General features: G+C 46.3%; 1 long non-coding RNA gene across 1 annotated transcript in view; it reads left to right on the top strand.

The window, feature by feature from the left end:
• Positions 1-1,888: 1,888 nt before the first annotated feature.
• Positions 1,889-11,024, top strand: part of LOC138473791 (uncharacterized) — a 92,270-nt gene continuing 83,134 nt past the window's right edge. The window contains exon 1 of the long non-coding RNA XR_011268917.1: positions 1,889-2,062. This is a non-coding gene — a long non-coding RNA (uncharacterized lncRNA). The remainder of the gene's footprint in view (positions 2,063-11,024) is intronic.

The following is an 11,024-nucleotide window of genomic DNA, read 5'->3' as shown; positions in this document are numbered from 1 at the left end:
CAATCTACAGGGTTCACCCTACTATCTGCCTAAAGCGTACTATTTCAACTCCACTATGGGCGTCCTCAAAACACCCTCTAGAGAAACCAATGCTCACAACTGAGCATATTACCGATAACCTCCACACCACCACTCCAGGCACCATGCCTGAGCTACTAACCTGAGCTACCAGATGCTCACCATTGAACATCCCATGCTCACCCTAGAGCAACCAATGCTCAAACTAGTGACCTCTACTCCACCACTCCAGGCACCATGCCTGAGCTACTAACCTGAGCTACCAAATGCTCACCATTGAACATCCCATGCTCACCCTAGAGCAACCAATGCTTACACTAGTGACCTCCTCTCCACCACTCCAGGCACCATACCTGAGCTACTAAATGCTCACCATTGAGCATCCCATGCTCACCATTGAGCAACCACAACTCGCACTAGTAACCACCACTCCACCACTCCAGGCACCATAATTGAGCTACTTAATGCTCACCATTGAACATACTACCACATTCCGCCAAAACACTTTGCTTCAAAACACTGGCAATTGCATCCCGCAACACTTTGCGCACTCATCAGCAATACCAATTAACATTTAGCATTGCACTTATACATTGCTCGCTACATAACAGTTGCAACCACTCATACACATTCCCATAACCAACAATTGAACTAATACAGCATTGAATTTACTTGAATTGTAAAACATTTTCAAGTTACACCATGAAAGAGTCTCAAAGTTCATGTTCGAAAAGTCCAAATTGGAACATACCTCTGGAAAAAAAATTATTGGGTTAATGGTGGCATAGCATGACTGAACATTACTCATAAATGTAGTAGGTCCACATTTTGGCATCCTCACTCTCACACACTTTAAAACACTATGTTGAAAAGTGCCTGAGGAGAGATGGTCAGGTTAATGCAAAAAAAAACATAACCGTACATTTCATTGAATGCAGTAGGTCCACCAAATGTTACATTACTTCTAAATGTGCTAAGTCCAGATAATCTTCGAGAAAAAAAAACTTGCCAAAACAACATTGGCACCATGAAATAAAACCTATTGCCACCACAAAACACCACTCAACTTGGCACTGTACCACTAAATAACTTCAAACTTGCCACCATTAAAGCCATCACACGCTAAATACAACAGCAATACATAACCTGGGAACCACTTCCCATAACCTCAAATAAAACTGCAATTCTACTAGCAACAAACGTGTTTTCACATAGTAAAATAAAACAAATAATGGCATCAATTAATGTGACACATTAATTCTCTTCGTAGACTAACAAACAGAATTGTTGCCACTGTCCACCATTAATTGGGTCCACAGATGACCTGAGTACAGCCGCTTGTTGGCTGCACCAACCTGTGACAACGAAATAAACATTTACACAATACATTTGAGGTGTATGTCATGACATTACAACGTCCGTTAGTCTTCACAAATCCAAATGGATAAGCATAACAGTACATGTAATGCTTAACACGGCAGCCGCATAACCCATGTTGTTTAAAAAAAACAATAACAGAATTAACATAGACACAGGGCACTCTGTAGTTCAAAAGACCCTGTACACGAGCTGTTAACTAGACATTCTCACTGTTTTTACTCTGATGATACTGAACGTGTTATTTTCTCTTTCTTTGCAGATCCGAACAAAACGTCTCTTTTCTTTTTTTTTTTTTTAAAGCAGCAGACGTCTTGAGCACGTTGGAAAACACTTTTCCTTTCACTTCCTGGTAATACGCAATTTCAGTGGAACTTTGAGCACGTTGAACATGCACGTTGAACGGTTCTTTACTCGGAACTCCCAGTCCTTTGCTGTGACGTAGCTTCCAATGCTACAGCTTGCAGGAACGTTCAAATAACATTCTATCACAGCCGGGATCGCCAATACTCCACGGATGCTTCTGACGTCACCATTGCAGAGGAGAACACAGGGTTGAGCACATCTCCCAGCCCCAACCGTCACCAGTGCCAGCAAGGCAGGGATCCCACAAAAACACCGACAGGCTGTCAACACGCACACACTGCAATTAGAGGCTGCTCCACAGGTAAAACCATCAGCATCTCTTCTGCCTTGATACATTGCACCCTCTCTACATTGTCGCAATGTTTTAATGCTGGCCACATTAATCCTTGATATCGCCCCCGGCCCCTTGTACTCTGTCTCCATTGACCGCTGCTCACTCCAAAGGGCAATTTAACAAACGCTGACAGACGTGCAGTGCTGCCCTGCAAAATCACTGAGTTGAGCCTTTCACTCATCCATACAGGCGCAGCGCGCTTACCTTGGGTGCCAGGGGGGTGGTGGATGCCTCTGTGGTTACTGCTCCTTGCTGATGGGCAACTTCCTTGCCCCTTTTGTGTCCTGGTAACAGTCCTTGTGTGTACTGCTTGGTTCCTTGTTCCTTTTCTGTTGCTGCTCCCTTCAGTTTCCAACAATCCTCGTCGCCAATGTTAAGTTATGGCTTTGGGGTTATAAATAACCACTCAGGAGCCTTGTTAGGTTTAGGTATCTTTAGTAAGTCCACAGGAACACAGGTAAGTACATTAGGAATAATACAGGATAAGTTCATAGGATAGAAGCACCCACTGGTCCCCCTGTGCCAAGCTTAAGTTTCCAACTGGCAATAAAGGAACACAGGCACTCACATCCAAACATTCCAACCAGAACACTCCATACCAAACATTCCAGACTCAGGCACACATACATACAGGGAATAGCCACATAGTCAGGATAGGTAAAACACAACAGTCTGCCTTGCTCATCCTGTGCTCTTGTGCCACACCTTTTATCACTGTCGGAAAATGAAAGAGCCATCAGGCGTGTGTGATTCCGTTCAATTGCCTAAATATGCCTAACCCTCGTTTTGGGACACGTCTGGTAAATGGCTCTGGTGTTAGTCCATTGTCTTTCTTGTTGTGCAAAAGTGTGTGGATAAAGGGAGTGCAGTGTTTTGGAATAAGGTGTTGAAAGAAGAGGGATACCGCAGCTCGCCCATCGGTGTCCCACTCCCCAAAGACCCCCCATCCAGGTGATCCTTCCTCACTGCTCCATCCCCAGGAACCGGATCCTATAGAGATGGCCGTGACCTGTCCACCTGGATGACAGGTCCCAGGGGGACTAACTAGGGAGATGTTTCTCACAGTTCTTCCCCATCATTGTGCACACTCACCCCTTGAGTACCAACAGATGCAATATGAATAACCCCAACACTGTATTCCTCCTCATCATTGTGCACACACCCCTCTTGAGTACCAACAGACGCAATATTAACAACCCCAACACTGTGCTCCACCCCATCCTTGTGCACACTCCCCTCTTGAGCAGTAGCAGGAGTATTATTAATAATGTCCACATCTTGAGTGTGAACAGTTTCACTGCCAACGTTGACAATGCCAGCATCCTTAAGAAACACATCAAGGGCTGTATAACAATTAGTAGACATATTGTCTGAAAACTCTAGGGGCAGTGGTGTGCCCTGCAAAGTGGTCATCTAACTCCTTTGAAGTGTTAATATGTATAACAGCAGTATCACCCACCACCACCACCTGTGTGCCTTCCTGTAGAGACGGTGCAATATCTCCCTGTTGGATAGATGGAGAATGAACAGATGAGTTGTCAACAGGGTTCATTGGTGCATTAGCTAGGTTATCTAAAACATTGACAACGGCGGAGCTGTCGCTATTATTATCGACTTCAAAGCTACCAACAGCTACACTCTCAGAAATAGTTAATGGTGCAATGCCTTCATTGTCGCTAATCACAACCACGCGCTTGTGACACCCCCTAGCTGTACACAGTTGATTGCAGTAAACACCCCTTCTGCTCAGGTGTAACACCCCAGACCCATCCCTTGGGACTATTTTTCTTGAGCCACAATTGGGACTCACAACCCTGTGGCTGTCCTACAACATTGGGTTTGTTCTCAACATTGTGTCGTAACTTTTGCTGCATCCAGAATTTATATTGTCACACCCACTCTCCCACTTCAATGCTTGTCTGGCCTGTGGTTGTACACTTTTAAAGCAGGTTTTCACCCCCAAACCAGCAGGGGGTTTTCCTAAAGCTGCTGATAATGCAGGGGCCCTGACCCCATCCAAGCCAAAGTGGTTTGGTGGTTTAAGGATCCAGGAATATCCACTAGGACCCTTATTCATGCTGGGGGTAGAGGGGCAACTCCATGGACAGGGTTTGAAACCAGCCTGCCCCCTATGCCGCTCCAGAGTTGTCGATGTGTGCTACTCCAATTGCCTGGCTCTTGGCGCTGGTAGAACACATAAGGGTGGCTTGTCCCACAGAACCCCTGTTAGGCATCCATTTGCCAGGCAATTTCCAAGATATCCAATATGGGTACAGCACAGACACCATAATACCTTGATTGGGTATTCAATACTATTCTGCCACTCATTGTGGCCCCCAATCCAGCCATCCCCATTCCAGTGTGTGAAGAAAGGTTGTGCTGCATTGCCCTGCCAATCCGGCAGGCCTTGCAAGAGGCTTCAAGCCATCACTCCCCATTGCTGATCTGGTAAAAACATGCAGCTCACCAGAGCACCCAGGGCGGGGTGCATCAACCAGACGAATCTGCATGAATCCAATGTGTGACGCTTGTTGGTTGCCACAGGTCATTTTTTCAGAAGCTACTGGCTGTGCCATCCACTTGTTGGAAGACATGGTGGTTATAAGTAGAAAGAACATGGAACCAGAATAGAACATTTTTTACACAAAAACAGTCCTCCATCAATAGACGGCACAGCCCCAAACATCTAATCCCGGTGTAACACCTCAATGCATGGCTGCTTTAAAAGATGTAAAGCTGTGGACCAACACTCTGTGCTTCCCTTGCAGGCGCAGCATAGACACATTTTGTTTTGTGCCACTCTGTATGCAGAATAAAATAAAATGTAACACCTACCTGGAAGGACAAAACGAATCTGGCACAATCTAAAACATGCACTGGCACAGAAGCCACCTTTTACACATCCCCAAACATATTAAGTAAGACTCACCTCCCTGAGCATTTTCATCAACTCTAGTACTTTGTCCCATTACATCGCGGCTATACCATTTGCGCAACATATGTGATCTTTGTCAAAAACTCAAATACTCTTGTCACATTGCACGCTAAGAATATTTCATCAACTTTATCAGCGTTGTGTTGCTAAAACACTGCATTGGGCACATGCAATTACGCTGCATCACAAAAAGTCAAGTATCCCAAAAGTGCAGTTGGGATTTATTTAATGTTTAATTTAATGTTTGGAATGGCTATAAGGGTGGGGTCCAAGCTTTATTATTGAAGTGTCTGAATGTGTGAGTCTCTGATTGATTGTATGAGTTTCTGATTGATTGGGTGAGTGTCTTATTGATTGTGTGAGTGTCTGATTGATTGTATGAGTGGCTGATTGATTGTGTGAGTGTCTGATTGATTGTATGAGTGGCTCATTGATTGTGTGAGTGTCTGATTGAATGTGTGAGTGCCTGATTGATTGTGTGAATATCTCATTATTTGTGTGAGTGTCTGATTGAATGTATGAGTGTGTGATTGATTGTGTGAGTGTCTGATTGATTGTGTGAGTATCTGATTTATTGTATGAGTGATTGATTGTATGAGTGTCTGATTGATTACGTGAGTGTCTGATTGATTGTGAAGCAGCGCTATAAACACTAAACACTTACAAAACCCTGTACACAGTTTCAACTTCTTCCAAAGCGTTGTAGTCAAACTCTCAAAAACAACACACATAAACAGAAATCGAATCTGATGCTATTGACATCTATGCGCTAACCTAGCCGACATTCATAACCACAAACCATTCTATGTAAACTATACATTTTGAAACATGTCATTGAAAACACATAGTTGCTTAGTTGAAAATGTGTAGAAAGGGCCTCTCTCAAGGCATGAGTCAGAAAGGTTAGAAAAATATAAAACCAATGAATAAAAGTATTGAAATACCCCTCAAACTCACCTTTTTGTTGTTGTTGAAATAAAACTCTGAATAGACAGCAGGCCCAGCTTCCAATTAAAAGGCTTTTCAGGGGTTCTTCTAGTGTCCACAGGCCCACAATCAAATCCAGCCATGAACCACAGTACCCCACAGAGTTGCAATCAAGTGCCTCAGGTCAATTAGCCGGTGTTCGCACGGGTGCATCAATCCAGGGCTCTGACACTGTGGTTGACAGCACCCCATTCTGGAGTCAGAAGGGTCATTTTAAAGGGGTGAGAACACATACCTTTTCTGTCCAGGGTTTGTAACAAATCTAAATTTTGCTGTTTCTGATGTCCAGGCTGTTTCCTAGGGGCCAGTGCCATTATTAGTATCAACACACACAGATTTTGTGAACTCATGTATGGGTTTAGTAACACATCTAATGTTAGCTGTTGCCTGTGTCCAGGCTGATCCTGGGGGTCACTGTCATTTTTCTTATCAACAGAAGCAAGAATTAGCGAGTGTCATTGTAGCTTGGGAATAGTTTGCTTCCTGTATCCTTATAGCAACATCTAAAATTAAGTTCAGCCTGCAGATGCTTCCTGTGCCGGACTTCAGTGATAGGTTAAAAATAGCCTTGCTTACTTTAATTAGTTTTCGTTGGTAGACATGTATTAACATGGGTGGTTTGTTTATACACCTGGCACAAACACCCTGTATTCCGGAGAGCTAAATATAAAGCCCACCTGTGCTTTTTGCTGATGTGGATAGAATGCTGCTCTGTGTGTCAGAACATTCCTAGGATTCCCCAGGCCTTGTCGTAGATATAAAACCCCTGCAGAGTTGAATTGCGGCTCTTTGGAGGTGCATAGAGGGACACATGTATGCCTAACACGAGATGCTGTAGACCCCTTAGAAATAATAGTTTGACTTTTGTACAGGCTCTGGGAAGCACACTTTACTTATAAAGTAAACTGCTTTTCATTATTTACACTCTATATCAAAGCCAGTTCAAATAAGATTGCTATACATTTTTATATCAAAACTGATATCAAGGGGTGTGGCCAGCAGCGAGGCAATGCTGACGTGAGTCCACACAGCTCGGCGGGCTGCCAAACAATCCTGCTACATCCAACCTGTTTCCAGAGTACAATTGAATGAATAAAGCATTGTGCTGTGACACGACTACCTAGAGCACAATTCTGGCAACTTTTGGGGCTCTGAAAGGCTGTTATCCGGCTCCCGGTGAGTCGAACCGCGGGTGGGGAAGAAAAGCCAAGATGGCCACAGTGTGACGCCTGAAGACACAGCACTGGCCGACTGTCACAGCAGGTGATTGATGCGAATGGCTGGGAGTGAGGACCCACTCCCGCACCACTGAGCGGAGCCCATATCGGGTGTGCCCCCCTAATGAAATCTGAAAGAGGAGCGATCCAACGACCAACTCCGAACAACAGCGGTAACGACTAACGGCTCGGCAGAGGGCGGAACTGTGGACCTGTCCCTCGGAGCTCCTGTGCATTTCTGACAACAAAAGACTGAGTTCCGGGTCACACCCGATGGTCACACTGCCTGGTGTGCTGTGCGGAGCGATGTGGAGTGACGCTGGAGCTGATCGCCTCCGGAAAGAAGCACTGGAGCACTGTGAGGACTGCAGACGGCTGCCACCTGTAATATCTGTGCTACGGGCAGCAGAAGCCAGTGACACAGAAGCACACCACAGGGAATATCGCTCCATCCATCTTGGTGAACCCTACTGTACTGGGAACTGCAGCAGTCACACCAATCGAACACACGGCCCGCAGACCCTGAGGTATGGGATGAACATGCATGCTGGGTGAACACGCAGCACCCGATAGAATCCAAAGGCGGTGCTGGGGCACGTGGCGTAAGGTGAGGCACTCCCTGAGGCAACAGACGGAGCCTTCTTGCCCATGTCAAACACCATGCTGGGGCCTCGCGAGACGCCATCACTGGCCATTAACATACGCAGCTAACAGGGCAACAACGAATAGGCTGGGGAGTGGCAAGACCAGCGGCAGATGCGGAAGGAACACAATACAACCACTTAGCCTCTGAGCCTATGAGACCCATAACACTCTAGAACAGGAGAGACCTAAGACCCGCAGCTCACAATATTATAGCGGTCTACGGCCGATGCCAAAGAGGCACGGGAGCTGGGAGCAAGCGGGGTGGTGTCTCTACCAATACCCGCCCTGAACTCATAGCCAGCTACTGTGGAGTCCTCACGCGGGAGGAACAGAGAAAAGTGAGGTACAGAGGAAAAGTGTGTCCCCTTGCAGACTCTAGGAAACAACACGCTGCAAACCCGAGGCAGGATACCCTATGTGAACAGCTAAGACCACACAAAGGAGGAAGACCAGCTGCCGGAGATCTGCAGCCTGACTAGCATGCATACGCAAACCGCAATCCCAGACGGCGGCGGGACAAGTGTCTCGCCTGACCTCCTTGCATACCATGGGCAAAGACAAGCAGAAGAAATTCACGACCCAGAGCAGGATTGACCAATTCACAGTGCAACCAGTGCCCAATCGGGAAGTACCAGACCCAGACAACAACACGGCCAACATGGATACAGCGATATCCCTAAAAGATGTCATGGCTGCCATAGCGGACTCACGCACGTCAATGGAGCAGAAAATGGATAGAATAAGTGTAGATGTCTCACTCCTCCGGCATGACTTGCAGAAATTGTCCTCCCACATGGGAGAAGCTGAACAACGCATCGCTGGAACTGAAGATGCGATACAGGAACTGAATCAACAAATGGAGGGCATCAAGGCAAAAATTAAAACAATGGAGGAAAGAGTGGATGAAGGAGAAGGACGGTCATGACATAACAATGTCAGGATCCTAGGAGTACCGGAAAACAAAGAAGGTCCAAGTATGGAACTCTTTCTCGAACAATGGATCACTGACATGTTCGAACCAGACTCCTTCTCAAAGTTTTTCTCTATCGAAAGAGCACATCGAATGCCCACGGGCAAACCAATCCCTGAGGCCCCACCCTGCACTATAATTGCTAAGCTGCTCAATTATAGGGACCGGGACGCACTGCTGCAACAGTCGAGAGAAAAAGGCACGCTAACCTATAACGGATCCAAGATTGCCCTCTTTCCCAACTACACACGGGAAGTACAGAAAGCCAGACAATCATTTGATCAGCTCAAAAGGCAACTGCAAGGTTGGAACGTTAAATATGGTCTGTTATTTCCCAATCTACCATAAGGACACAATGGTCCACTTTACTGACCCAAAGGAGGTGTGGGAATGGGCAGAGCTTCCCATCGACGGTGACTGGACAACAGCGCGAAACAACAGGCATGGGAACCAACGTGCTCGCCCAGATCAGAGACCACCCCCACCACAGCCAAGAGACGCCGAGCCCCCTGGTGCAGCGGGTGAATTAATAGACATAGGCCTCAGCCGCATGCTGCGGACTGAGTGCCCCTCCCACCGCATGAGACGCTACCCAGTTGGCCAACAGTATGCTAGACAATGTGCATACAGCACTGTGCACTGCTGCAGAGGAATGAAACGACCAAATAAATGGCGGCCCCACAGAGTTAGTTGTTTATAAACCAGGTTTGTTGTGTCGTGTGCCTCAGAAAGAAAGAACTGTGGTGCAGGGCCAAGCAGAGCCTCTGCTAAGGCTAGGGTGTTAACAATGTAATGTTCGTAGTCAGGAACAAATAGATAGTTGTCTTCCGACTACAGTTTGGGTGACAGATGCTTCAAGTTGGAAAGCAGTATAGGGTGGGGGTGGGGGAAGGGCAAGGTTGTGTTACTTTCAATCTCAAATTGTATGTTGAATGTTGGGATGATTGGAGGGTTATACTGAGACATGCACGGATTCGGTCAGAACTCAGTGTACACGCACACTCATAGATTGGCACTGAACAGAGACTCGCACTGCCGGCAGCTGCCTTACACAAGAGATCTGTTATTCACACTCAAGACCACCAAATGTCTACACGTAACACGAGGACCCGGGTCCTAAAAGTGATGACCTGGAATGTGAATGGGCTGGGGAGCAGTATAAAGAGGAGACTAGTGTTACAATTTTTAAACAGACACGCCGTGGATGTGGTCTTCCTAACAGAAACCCACCTGGCAGGCACATACAACACCCTCTTTGGACAACCTAACTACTGAATAGCGATACAAGCAGGATTCACGATGGGCTCAAGAGGGGTGCTTATACTTATACACAAGAGACTCCCATTCACCCTGTCGAAGGTAACACAGGATACAGGAGGTAGGTTCATATATGTTACAGGTACACTGTGCGACAAACCGATCTCTCTGTTGGTGGTCTACTCCACACCCACATTACTAACCACACTGATAAAAGATATATCACCACTATTGGTTGAGGATATGTCTGAGATCCTGATTTTGGGAGGGGACTTTAATGAGGTTCTGGACGTAACCCAAGACCACACACACCTATAAGGCAGAGACCCCAACACACGTACTAAATTGCCAACATTCGTCATTTGGACTTCGCGATGTGTGGCGAGATCTACACCCAAGCGATAGAGAATACTAATTTCACTCCGGGGCACACGCTTCACTATCACGATTGGACTACTTTTTTCTACAGGCACCCATGATACATATGGCCACACAGGCACACTTCCTACCAAGGGGCATTTCAGACCACTCCCCACTGTTTATATGGATAGAAACCTCCAAACCATCACCTCCACCATTGTGGCGTTTGAACAGTTACTATCTGGGCTTTCTGGAGCTAACTGAACGCATGCAAACCACAAGCAAAACATACTTTGAGCTGAATGTAGGGTCAGTGGAATGCCCCATAACACTCTGGGAGGCTTACAAACCAGTGCCCCGTGGAGAGATTATCTCCTGGACCACGGTGCACAAAAAAGCACACCTAAAAGCAGTGGAAGAGGTGGAAGAGGTAGTTAAACAAGCTGAAAGAGCCCATCTTGCTGTAAGCGATATTCAATCAACACTACAGCTAAGTCAATGCCTAGTCTGGGATGCTGAGGAAAACCCTTATTGATGTATTTTTATGTCCAGTGCAGT

Source organism: Ambystoma mexicanum, chromosome 8 (genome assembly GCF_040938575.1).
Source record: "Ambystoma mexicanum isolate Mex_15411 chromosome 8, UKY_AmexF1_1, whole genome shotgun sequence".
NCBI classification, from domain to species: Eukaryota; Metazoa; Chordata; class Amphibia; order Caudata; family Ambystomatidae; genus Ambystoma; species Ambystoma mexicanum.
This window is presented reverse-complemented; position numbering and strand designations above follow the sequence as displayed.